The sequence below is a fragment of the Myxine glutinosa genome, chromosome 8 (assembly GCF_964187855.1).
Source record: "Myxine glutinosa chromosome 8, kmMyxGlut1.1, whole genome shotgun sequence".
In the NCBI taxonomy this organism is placed as follows: Eukaryota; Metazoa; Chordata; class Myxini; order Myxiniformes; family Myxinidae; genus Myxine; species Myxine glutinosa.
The window spans coordinates 55,337,839-55,351,118 of NC_136268.1; the positions used below are offsets into that span (position 1 = coordinate 55,337,839).

At 47.1% G+C, this 13,280-nt stretch overlaps 1 long non-coding RNA gene across 1 annotated transcript in view; it reads right to left on the reverse strand.

The window, feature by feature from the left end:
• LOC144893279 (uncharacterized) overlaps positions 1-13,280 on the reverse strand; it is a 342,685-nt gene that overhangs the window by 85,188 nt on the left and 244,217 nt on the right. The window lies entirely within an intron of this gene.

The following is a 13,280-nucleotide window of genomic DNA, read 5'->3' on the forward strand; positions in this document are numbered from 1 at the left end:
ACGACAATAACGGGCCAAATGACCTCCTCATCATGGTATAAAACCCCTTTTCAGCTGCAGCGTGGTTAAAAATCTGATGGTATAAAGTTTCGTTGTGATTAACCTGAGGAGCTCAAAGCAGTTTGATCCCAAACAAAGAGCAAAACAACAACTCACCTTGTGAAGATGAGGTAATCGTGGGAGGTGCACCCGTTGTCAAGTGGCGGTTTTGAGTTGGCATCACGTGGGTCCTTTTTTCCACAAACTATTCTTTCACACAGTGTGATGTTGTTAGATGAGCAGTAAAATTATTTTTAAAACGATGTATAGGTTGTGTTTGGGCTTTTTTTGGCTTTTGAATAAATAGCGCATTTGAGAGGTCACGTGACTCCTTATTTGCCGAACTTACCGATCATGGTAACGTCTTAATTAAGAGTTGTTTCTCACATATGATAACATATTTGATGACTGGGCTCACCATCAAACTAATTATATCAATATCCGTGTTGAAATCCAATAAAAATTGGTCTTTTAATAAAGATTTGTATATGTGAATCGACCCTTGGAGATCATGGCGACGGGTGGCGGCTCGGATGGCTTTAAGTTATGAATTGTGAGAAAATAACTGTTTTAAAACTCCTATTTAGGTAGAGGGTGGTAAAAGATGTTATCCTATAAAGTTTTGTGCTGATTAACCTTGGGAGGTCAGAGGAGTTGGTTCACAAACAAACAAACAGACATTTCGCTTTTAATAATAATATATATAAACGAGCAAAGGTACCCGTCAATGACGGGAGTCCGCAGGTGTGTCACTTGAAATGAGAAATTTCCTTTGGAGCGTGTATTGGTAGAAATGGGATTTCAGTGTAAATATTCAGTGAGCAAATGTCACAATGGGTGCAGCTGGTAACCTCGACAACATTGTTCCATTCCATCAGCTGATTTCCAATCATGCTTGTACCTCCGAAGTACTGCTCGGGAGTGAAGGTGATTTTAGGGTTTAGGCACTCACCCCCACCAAATTTAAAGCACCTCATCACCACGTAATCCAAAACACCTCACCCCCATGTATTTCAAAACACCTCACCACCACATAATTTAAAGCACCTCACCACCACGGAATTCAAAACAAACAAAATTCAAAACACTTTCCTTGGCACACCTGAGCTACTCACCACATACAAGGCTTTCATCCGCAGCTCAATGGAATACTGCTCTCCCCTCTGGGCTGGTGCTCCTGCCTCACACTTAGCTCGTCTTCACGCTGTTGAAACCAAAGCGTTCAGAATCATTGGAATCTCCCGCGATGAAGCTAACTCCAAGGGCCTTTCACTTACTCACCGCAGGCAGGTTGATGGTCTTTCTGTCTTCTACCGACTCCTCTCCGGCCTTGCTCCTCCAGCTCTCTCTGGGCTCTGTCCCCCAAATATTCCTACAGGTCACACAAGATCTGCCTGCAACCCTCTTATGGTTAAACTGCCAAAATCAAGACTCTCTGCTCACCTTCACTCCTTCATTCCTCTTTTCTCCCACCTCTGGAACAAACTCTCTCACTCTCTTCAATCCCACTCCTCCCTCCAGGTCTTTAAAACAGCTGTTCACCACCTTCTCTTATCTTCCCCCATCCAAAACCTTGATCTTTTCTACCCCCGCTAATTTCACCCCAAATCCACTTTTTTGAAATACCAACTTCTGTCCTGGAAGTCCTTGGTGTCCTTCTGTATATACTTCTCCCACCCCCCCCCCCCCTTCCAACGCCGCCTCCCCCCCCCCCAAGCCCTCTCCCTCCCACACATTCCTGATGTCCCTGCTCTCAAATGTGTTTATGTGCTTCCCCTTCTCTCCCCATCTTGTCTACCACTCCCCTTTTTATATACTTTGTTTGTTTGTCTGTTTGATTTGTTTGTGTGATAAATGTTAGCTCTTTCACGAGCCTCGATTCTGTATTCAAAAAAACAAAAAAAAAACTCACCACCACCTCATTTAAAAACACCTCACCACAACATAATTCAAAATACCTCACCACCACATGATTCAAAACCACCACCACATTATTAAAAACACTTCACAACCACGGAAACAAAAGTTTGAGGGAGTAGTTCAGTGACAACAGACACTGCCCAGATATGTAGATATCTATCTATAATTCCAGTAATCTCTGTATGTGTGTGTGTCTGTGTGTGTGTCTGTGTGTTTGTCTGTGTGTTTGTCTGTGACCGCTGTTTCTCGACAACCACGGGTCCGATATACTTGAAACTTGCCAGGTATATTGCTGGGGACCCGAGGATGTGCCTTTTCAAGGTTTGAAATTAATCGGACAAGTGGTTCCCAAGGTATGGTCACCGTACTCGCAAGCCGTTCGCTTTGGCTTTGCGAATGGACCAAACCATTTCATGTAAATAGAGGGGGGGGGGGGGGGGGGTTTTTTTTTTTTTTTTTCTATACTGAATCGAGGCTCGTGAAAGAGCTGACAACCGCGAGGGAAAGACAAAGACAGTACATGGGGACCGCGAGGGAAAGACAAAGACAGCACATAGGGACCGGGAGGGAAAGACAAAGACAGTACATGGGGACCGCGAGGGAAAGACAAAAACAGCACATGGGGACCGCGAGGGAAAGACAGTACATGGATGTACATGTACAATTACAATTGTCACAAACGTACAGTACAGACAGTACAATTAAACCAAACCCCCCCTTCCAACGCCACCTAGATAGGTTCTACCGTACTCGCAAGCCGTTCGCTTTGGCTTTGCGAATGGACCAAACCATTTCATGTAAATAGAGGGGGGGGTTCTGTGGTCGTTACTGCCACGTGGTTTCAAAGTTTTTTTTTGTTGTTGTTGTTTGCACGCATGTTTTTTTGCACCCACGTACGGGCACGCCCTAGTATAGATAAATGACTGTACCTGAGTTGCTATTTTGTCATGGTTTACACCAATCATAATTCAAACAATCATAATGCACAAATGTATTTGTAATATACGTGATATTACATGTTATAAACAGTTGAAGTTGAAAACTTAAGTTGAAAATATTTTTTTTCCCCCAAAAAAATTCACCAAAAACAAATAAAAAACTGGATTTTTTTTTTTAAATACCCTTACGACATACCGACGGGATAGATATGTGCAAACCAGAAGTTTGGTACGATTTCACAAAAGTTTGAGGGAGTAGTTCAGTGACAACACAAGACAACACAACACAGGACAACACAACACAATACAGACACTGCACATATATATACACACGGAACCCGTTAATATGCGATCCATTAATATGCGAATTCGGATAGCACACGGTCAACCCTTGGTACCCAAAAATTTTGATAAATTAGTGCATGTTTTTTGTATATTGTTTTGTATAATAAAAATTGTATGAGTATTATTACATATGTGTTGTTTTATTGCGAAAAAGTATCTTTTTAAAAATTGACCTAGTTTCACTCGTCGTCACCCGACACAATCCAAGATGGCGGCCACCACGCTTGCGCTGGAAGATAGGTAATACACGGTCTCACTTAGCACACGGTCGATTTTCCTGGCTCCCATGGATCGCATATTAACGGGTTCCGAGTGTGTGTATATATATATATATATATATATATATATATATATATATATATATATATATATATATATATATATATATTGTTACGGACCACGGATAAGGATGTTGGTTTGCCGAGCGAATGGCACCGCGGCCTAACAGTTACCCCGACTAACCCGATTCCCGAACGTTGGCCGGATCGCGCCACAGATATTCAATCTGGAAAAGACAAAAGCGACACGGATGTGAAGAAGAAGAAGAAGACGAAAAAAAGGTTGAAAATACTACTAAATTTATTCCTACTATAGACAGGCTCAAAAAAACCAAGGAGAAGGAAAGATAAGAAAATAATATACAGAAGATATTAGAGACACAGTGAAAATCGCTAGCTTATCTAAACAGGCTTAATTAATACCCAGGACAGAACAAACAAAACAAACTCACGTACACAAGAAGGGTGGGAAGGCAGGAGGTGGATGGCTGGAGGGAGAGGAAGGTCCAAGGGGGTCCTGCAGCACGATCGGCGCATTTAGCAGCCGCCGTTCCTTTGCGGCCCTGCTCAAAACAGCCGTCCAGGCCCCAAGCGGCTGTTGTTCCTGCTGTTGTCTGCTGCTGCTGCGGTGGACGTCGCGCGCTTTGCCAGGACTACAACAGGCTTCTTGCTGTTAACTACTGCTCAGTCCAACTTTGGCGAGCAAGGCGACGAATAGCAGGCTTTGTGCTTTCCGGGATGTCCTCTCTTTGGATGTTCTTTCTGGATCTCCTCTTTCTTGGTCCAACCACTCTTTCTCTCTCTTGGTCCAATCACTCCTCACCACCAACCACTCAACGCAACCACTTTGCTTCTTGCGCGCGCGCCTTTATAACGCCTCCGGCGATCAAGCCGCCGGCCTTCAGGACACGCCCATCGGTGTGCTCACCTCAGCCCTGGTTGGTCGCGCGACCCTCTGGCTCCGCCCTTGATGACGACGGGCGGGCACGCCCGTCTTCCCCGACCCGAGCACATGTTCAATGGTGGTTTTGGAGGGGATGTAATTGGCAATCGAGGCTTGGCAATGACGAAATGGGAAATGGAGGTTTTGGGAATGGGAATGGGGAATGAAGGGAATCTATCTATTTCACTTGGTGCAATGGAGTGTCATCTTAATGGGAGACAAGGCCTTACCCTAATACACATAATAAAGATATAACTATCGAACAGGGGTATTCTATGATTGGCTGACGTGTATGCTTTATGGACTAATTATGGGACGCCCTTTGACCTTTTCACTACGGAGGTATTTACAAGGAATCATTACATTTTACAGAGGGTGATATTTACAACAATTTACTATACAATACAGCACAATAAAAAAAACACAATCCTCATTTCCGCAACACTGCACCCTCCTCCTCTTAGGTACGTCCCGGGCCTATAACTTTAACTTAGTGTGACACGTAGGTGTAGTTCCCTCTACTTTTAACCTGACCCTGAGTGCGACAGTTTTAAAACATAAATAAATATGTCCCACTGCTCCATTGCACCCTACCTAACAGACTCACACCCACAGCTAACCAAATTGCGGAATGGTCTTCAAACTATACATTTACGGTGGGGATCATAATTTACAAAACTAACCCAGGACCTGTGATTGTTCTTTTTGGGGGGGGAAGAGACAGTCTGGTCTGCATCAATGCACCCTGAAGGCACCCAAAACGCACCAAAACACCCTCAAGCACCAATCGGTGCACAGTCATCATTGTTCATCAATAAAAATAAAAACAACAACCCCTAACCCTGCAGGTGGTCTCTTGCGCTTCGGCTCCCTCTGCTGGCTATTTGCTATTTTCCTGATGTTGTCATCTTCTTTGCTGGCGGCCTATTTGTATCAAAATAAAATGCACCCAACGTGTCCATTTCTTTTTATTTATGGCCCACAGGGGCGGACTATGTATGGTTCACCTGTGGGGCATCGGTGCCCTGTGGCCAAGGTCCGCCAGCAAGATTTCGGGCCCTCATGGCCGGTTCCAGCAGAGGGGCCATGCCCCAACCCATGGGGTCCATAAGTGGTGCTCGGCCACAGACATGTGGTCCATAATGTGGTGCATCGATGCAGACAGCTGGTTCTGGGAGTTCCGGGCGCACAATGGCGGACTCACGCACGCTCCCCTCGGCGCCCAGTGGTGCACAGGTCCTCATGTGGGAGACAAAAGGGGGGACAGACAGATGAGCGAGGGGTAAGGTCACAAGGGTACACATCAAACAAGGCAATGCAAGGCGAAGTGCGTACGGAGAGCGAAGTGAGAAAGCTCGTCCCTACCGTACGTCACCCCCCCTGTCACCTACTCTACCCTTGCCCTTACCCCATATTTACAAAATCTACACATTACAAATTCGTCGCTACTGTCACGTCTTCCCCATATTTCCCCTATACCAAATTCGTCTTCACTCCCTCTATTTCAAAATTTGCCATCACCCAATTCATCATCAATCCTCATAAGGAGGAAGAGATGGAACATCAAGCACAATGTCACACCCACGTCATGATGCGTCTCACAATCCAAACATTTGCACAATAAAAATAATAAAACATGGCATGGTGTGGAGTTACGTCACCTCAGGTGAGTGGATGCAGATGGTGCGAGGAGATCTTCATCCTAACTACTTTCTAAATGACTTTAATACACTTTACACTACCCGGGGTCTTTCCCTGCCAATCCATTGGCCATCTTACACTATGGGTTCTAAAAACCAATTCCCATTGACCAAACTGTGGTGCTTCTCAATTTGGGGTCTCACTCCCCCGATTCAGCTCCCTGTGCCCTTGCACAATTTCAGGACTGGGACGTGTAGCTCTCCCAGCAGGTCTACCCACCTGCACACCTCCACCACTGCAGTTGCAACCCGAGCTTACCTAGCTCCTCACCCTAACCTATCTAACTGGGGAAGGCCCCTCCTGGCTCTGTCACCCCTCGGTGCCCTCTGGCACTGGGCTACCCGGGTCCGTCCTCAGGATCCTCGGGCCCCATCCACAACAACTCTACCGGCTCCCAGAGCCCACCTGCGGCCTCACCTGGCCGACATCCTCACAGTGGTGGAGTGCCCAAACCAACTACACACACTAACAGGCTACATGCCCAGCCATTTCCACAACACTAATGCACCCATCCAAACACCATTCTTTCACCCGCACCACAGATGCCAATATCCAACCACAATTTACCTATACCCTCTACCTAACACTTAAACTACCCGCCCCGGGTATTCGTGATGGGGGTCCATCCTTCCCCCATTCACACCTTCGCACCATCCACTCCACTCCATAGTTTCCACCATACTCACTCCACGACCATCCATTCCAATACTCCATATATTCCACACTCCATGTATTCCACACTCCATGTATTCCACACTCCATGTATTTCACACGACCATTCTCCATTCACCTGTTGTTGCACACCTGTGCAATCACACCTGGTGCCACCAGCACCCTCCTTCCTTCCTGGACCATTTGGTCAGCACAACACTCATCACCATCACTCACTCAAACACTGCTCCATACACCTGTTCAGTTGCACACCTGTGCAATCACACCTGTTCACCATACACTTTTCACAATACACTTCTAAATACACCTCCAACACTCACACGGCATCATCTAAACTACCTGTTGCCCTGCTAACTTAGTGCTCCCCGTCTTCCCTTTAAACTAAGCACATACCACGTCATTATCATTCACTCTAATCTACCTGCGTCCCCACTACAGGTATCATTGTCACTAACTAATCTTAACGTTACCTATTGTCATCTTCTTTAGATCCCTACACATTATCCAAACCCTCCCGGGCTAGTTTTCACTGCCATAAACCCCATAACCTAGTGCTCCTTTGCCCCCTCTGTGAGGGATGGCAGAGTTGCCATCCCACCACATCGGGTATCTTCTACTACCAATTTTGCTCGTCCAAATCCAACAAATCAAAAAGTTGCCAATCATCTGCCAAACGTCTGCCAATCATCACTGCCAATCCTCAAATTTTGTTTTCCTAATTTCGGGTCCAAAACACTATCCTCATCATTACGTCTACTCACTAGTGCCTCTCGGTGCGCCAATTCACTTCTACAGCCCGGCTTCGCACGGCCGAGCAATGAATGCGGGTTGTTTGGTGCCAGCGGCTGGATACGTCCGGCACTCGGTGCAGGGAAGGAGGTTTACCCGGGCCGAGATCCCACGCACCACCTCGGCACGGAGCCATCCAATGGCCCGATCTCGACCTGCCGGAACGCCTCAACAAAAAGGGGTCGCCATGACGACCCTTCCTATTGGGCTGCCCGCTCCGCCTAGTGGAGCACGGACGCGGCCGTTCAAAGCACGGCCCGGCGTGGATCGCGTACGGCGGTTCTTTCGAAACCGCCGTGGTTCGGATCCCCGCTGGTCCTCGCGGCACGCGAAGCTGCCCGGCGCGCACCGAGGGCCCGATTCGGCTAAATGTCATTCTAACCGCTAACCCGGTTACCGTCGATGCTTCACCTGCATGCTCACACGCATAAGCTACCCCTTTCACCCTCACCGAGCTCGGTGCTCCAACGCCGCCGGTACACCCCGCATACTTCGCTATTGCACTCGTTCTTTCGCTCACAGACTTGGTCACACACCTGACCACCACACACCTTTGCACACACTCGTCGTTCGCACACCTTACCAACACACCTCTTCGCGCCCCCTTCTACACGCTGTGACTGTGACACTCTGTGACTTCTACACTCGCACACCGGTCACCTCTGTGACAATCACAGGTGTGCTCTCACTTGCACACCCAACCACGTGCCTCACGACCAATTCCAGTGTGCACTCCCACACACGCTTTACCATTCCAGGTGTGCATCCTTCCATTCCAGGTGTACATCCTCTCTCACCTGCCACAACCAACTCACGCTCCGTGTCACTCTTACCACTTTCACCACCACTCTTGACAGCGCACTCACCCTTACTCTCGACAGCGCACTCTTTCCTCATGCACCCGTCCGTTACACACCTTTCTCGCGCATCCTCTTGCGCACACTCTCCCGTTACTTCCTCTGTAACACTCACCACAGGTGTACATTCTTCCTCACTTTTGACAGCGCACTCTTCCCTCATGCACCCGTCCGTTACACACCTTTCTCACGCATCCTCTTGTGCACACTCTCCCGTTACTTCCTCCGTAACACTCCCCACAGGTGTACACTTTCTTGTTACATCCTCTGTAACACTCCTCATGACTCGCTTCCATGTGCCCCCTCGCACACGCGCTACGACCGACTCACTCTCGACAGCACACACACTCCTCGGCGCGCACTTTTTCCTCACACACCCCAGAGTCGGACATTCTCACACACCTCCTCCTTCGCACACCGTACCTATCGCACACTTCACCAACGGCCTCTCACGAACACCCGGATCCAAATCAACCCCCAAGCCGACTGAAGCTCCCCTCACATCATATGCATTTCCGAATATATCGCCACTCCCCTTGGCACCTCGTCTCCGCACCTCCTTCGCCACCTGCAAACTCTTTATTTGGTTAGCGAGCACATCATCACGATTTGAGCACCGACCTTGCACATATTCCATCACTTCCTCCTGTATTTCTCTCTTAGTTTCTGTCCGTCTCTTCTTAATTTCATTCACCCCCTCTTCCACCTTCTCTAATTTTTCCTTCACCTTTTTTATTTCCCGGTGCGTCGCCTCAATCTCGTCCTCTAAGGCTACCTTGACCGTTTCTATGTGCGTCCTCACCTCCCGGTCCTTCGTCTCCATTACTTCTGTCACCTCGTCCAACCTCGTTGTCAGTCCCTCACGTACCATCTGACATTGCTTCTTCGTTGCTATCAAGTCGTCCTTGATGTCTCTTTGTGTCGCTTTTAACCCTCCTAGTACCGCAGTATTCCTTTGTACCTGCTCCACTAACTCCGTCTGTCCCACCGTCAGCTGTTCCACCTCCTGCGTCAGGTCCTCTATGCCCCCTTGTAACCTTGCCGTCCCATTTCTCACCTCTTTCTCCATACGCTTTTCACCTCGCTTTACCTCCTCGCGCACCCCCGAGACCTCCTCGCTTACACCTCGTCGTATCTCCTCCTTCATCTCCTCCATCTCCTTCGTAGATGCCACCCTCATCTGTCCCAATTCATCCCTCTGAGCATCCAATTTATCTTCTAACCCGATTTTCACCTCCTCTATCTGGTTCCCCATCCGTTTGATTTCCCTGGCGGATTGCTCCCCTACTTCCCGCAATTTGTCGTCCATTGTGTTTTCTAACCCCCTTACCCCATTTTCACCCCCTCTATCTGATTCTCCTGGGCAGCCATTCTATTTTCCACCCCTGTTAACCCATTCTTTACCCCTTCAATCCCATTGTCTAACCCCTCAAATTTCTTGTCTAACTCCTTAAAATTATTGTCTAACCCCTCAAATTTATTGTCTAACCGTTCAAATTTATTGTCTAACCGTTCAAATTTATCGTCTAACCGTTCACCGGTACCCCTTGCTTCGTCCCTCATTGCCCCCATCATTCTGTTTTCCATTTTTTCACGATCAGCCCTCGCTTCGTCCCTCATTGCCCCCATTTGGCCCCCCATCCTATCCATTTTTGCATTCAGTTGGGTCAAGAATAATCTGAGGTCAAACCCGGTTTGCCCAGCGTCCCCAGCCGCCACCGCGGGCTCGCCCTCCGCGGCGCCGCTATTTTGGGACCCTTCAACCACGTGTGCCAGAGCACCATTTTGTGCGCCTGAAACCTCCTCAACCACCTCCTCATTGCTCCCCTCCATTTGATCCTGGGTTACTCCTAACCCCTCTCCTAGTTCACCCACCTGCATCCGATCGCCTTGACTAGCCATGGCGCGATTTCAAAGTTCGGGTTTTTTTTCGAAAACAAAACAAATTTCGGCCGCTCCAAATTTTGACCATATTTTTTCTTGATGTTTCAAAAATTTGGTTCGGGCCTCGTATCTAACTCACAGACACCAATTGTTACCGCCAATAGTACAATTGGTGTTCCAAAATTTGGGCTAAATAAATTTAGTCCCAGGTCCGAATCCGACACTCCTGACACCAATTGTTACGGACCGCCGATAAGGATGTTGGTTTGCCGAGCGGATGGCACCGCGGCCTAACAGTTACCCCGACTAACCCGATTCCCGAACGTTGGCCGGATCGCGCCACAGATATTCAATATGGAAAAGACAAAAGCGACACGGATGTGAAGAAGAAGAAGAAAAAGAAGAAGACGAAAAAAAGGTTGAAAATACTACTAAATTTATTCCTACTATATACAGGCTCAAAAAAACCAAGAAGGAGAGATAAGAAAATAATATACAGAAGATATTAGAGACACAGTGAAAATCGCTAGCTTATCTAAACAGGCTTAATTAATACCCAGGACAGAACAAACAAAACAAACTCACGTACACAAGAAGGGTGGAAAGGCAGGAGGTGGATGGCTGGAGGGAGAGGAAGGTCCAAGGGGGTCCTGCAGCACGATCGGCGCATTTAGCAGCCGCCGTTCATTCGCGGCCCTGCTCAAAACCGCCGTCCAGGCCCCAAGCGGCTGTTGTTGCTGCTGTTGTCTGCTGCTGCTGCGGTGGACGTCACGCGCTTTGCCAGGACTACAACAGGCTTCTTGCTGTTAACTACTGCTCAGTCCAACTTTGGCGAGCAAGGCGACGAATAGCAGGCTTTGTGCTTTCCGGGATGTCCTCTCTTTGGGTGTTCTTTCTGGATCTCCTCTTTCTTGGTCCAACCACTCTTTCTCTCTCTTGGTCCAATCACTCCTCACCACCGACCACTCAACGCAACCACTTTGCTTCTTGCGCGCGTGCCTTTATAACGCCTCCGGCGATCAAGCCGCCGGCCTTCAGGACATGCCCATCGGTGTGCTCACCTCGGCCCTGGTTGGTCGCGCGACCCTCTGGCTCCGCCCTTGATGACGACGGGCGGGCACGCCCGTCTTCCCCGACCCGAGCACATGTTCAATGGTGGTTTTGGAGGGGATGTAATTGGCAATCGAGGCTTGGCAATGATGAAATGGGAAATGGAGGTTTTGGGAATGGGAATGGGGAATGAAGGGAATCTATCTATTTCACTTGGTGCAATGGAGTGTCATCTTAATGGGAGACAAGGCCTTACCCTAATACACATAATAAAGATATAACTATCGAACAGGGGTATTCTATGATTGGCTGACGTGTATGCTTTATGGACTAATTATGGAACGCCCTTTGACCTTTACACTACGGAGGTATTTACAAGGAATCATTACATTTTACAGAGGGTGATATTTACAACAATTTACTGTACAATACAACACAATAAAAAAAACACAATCCTCATTTCCGCAACAATATATATATATATATATATATATATATATATATATATATATATATATATATATATATATATATATACACACTACCGGTCAAAAGTTTTAGAACACCTCACTTTTTCCAGTTTTTGTTGAAATTAACGCAGTTTAATGTCTCAATGTACTCTGAAATTAAGCATAGAACAAATACACAATTGGAGATAAAAAAGAAATCATAGAATCATTTTGTTTAACAAAATTTAATTCAAATTTTTGACTCGGCAAAATAGCCACCTTTTGCAGATATAACCGCCGAACACACTCGTGGCATTCTTTCTACAATGGAATCAAATATTGTTTGGGAAGTTCTTCCCAACACTGTTGCAGAAGTTCCCACAAATGTGTTGCACTTGTAGGTTGCTTTGCTTTTACCCTTCTGTCCAGTTCATCCCAAACCAGCTCGATGGGGTTTAAGTCTGGAGACTGTGCTGGCCATTCCATGATTTGAAGCCTACCGTCTTGTTCTTTTCCTCGAAGGTAGTTTTGACATAGCCTGGAGGTGTGTTTAGGGCCATTATCTTGCTGTAGGATGAACCCCTGACCAACTAGGCGTATACCAGAGGGTATTGCATGGTGCTGCAAAATGCTGTGGTAGCCCTTTTGTTTCAGGGTGCCAGCCACTCTGTGCATGTCGCCGACTGGATCCAGCAAAAGAGCCCCAGACCATCATGCTTCCTCCTCCATGTTTGACAGTTGGTGACACACACTGAGGAACCATCCTTTCGCCTACTCGACAACATACAAAAACCCTGCGTGATGAACCAAAGATTTCAAATTTTGATTCATCTGTCCATAAGACCTTCTTCCAGTCTTCAGTAGTCCACTGGTGGTGCTTCATGGCCCAGGCAAGCCTCTTTTTCTTCTTTTGCAATCTTAGCAATGGCTTTCTTACTGCCACTCGACCTGTCAAACCTGCAGCTCGAAGTCTTCTCTTCACAGTTGAAACTGAGACTTGCTTACTTCGACCAGTGTTAAGCTGTGCTTGAAGCTGTTGTCCTGTGAGCCGCCTATCACGCAAGCTGTTGACTCTCAGAAACTTGTCTTCTGATTCTGTTGTGGCTTTGGGTCTGCCAGACCTCTTCCTGTCAGAGTTTCCTCCAGTTTCCAATATACTACTTCCAGCAGTGCAATATTGTCCAAATAATGCTTCAGAGGGTGTAATAACAGTCTATTCCAATACTGCTTTTATACAGATGGGGGGTTTGTAATCAAGTTATCAGCAGAGGTTGTGACGCCTGTAGGAATTGTTTGCATCAACTTTCAAGGCTTAATTTACTTACATTGCTGCAGAACAGCTGTAAGTTGTTAACCCATTACTTGTTCCCTGAAGAAAATCATTTTTTAAAATGTAACTATGTAATTTACATTAT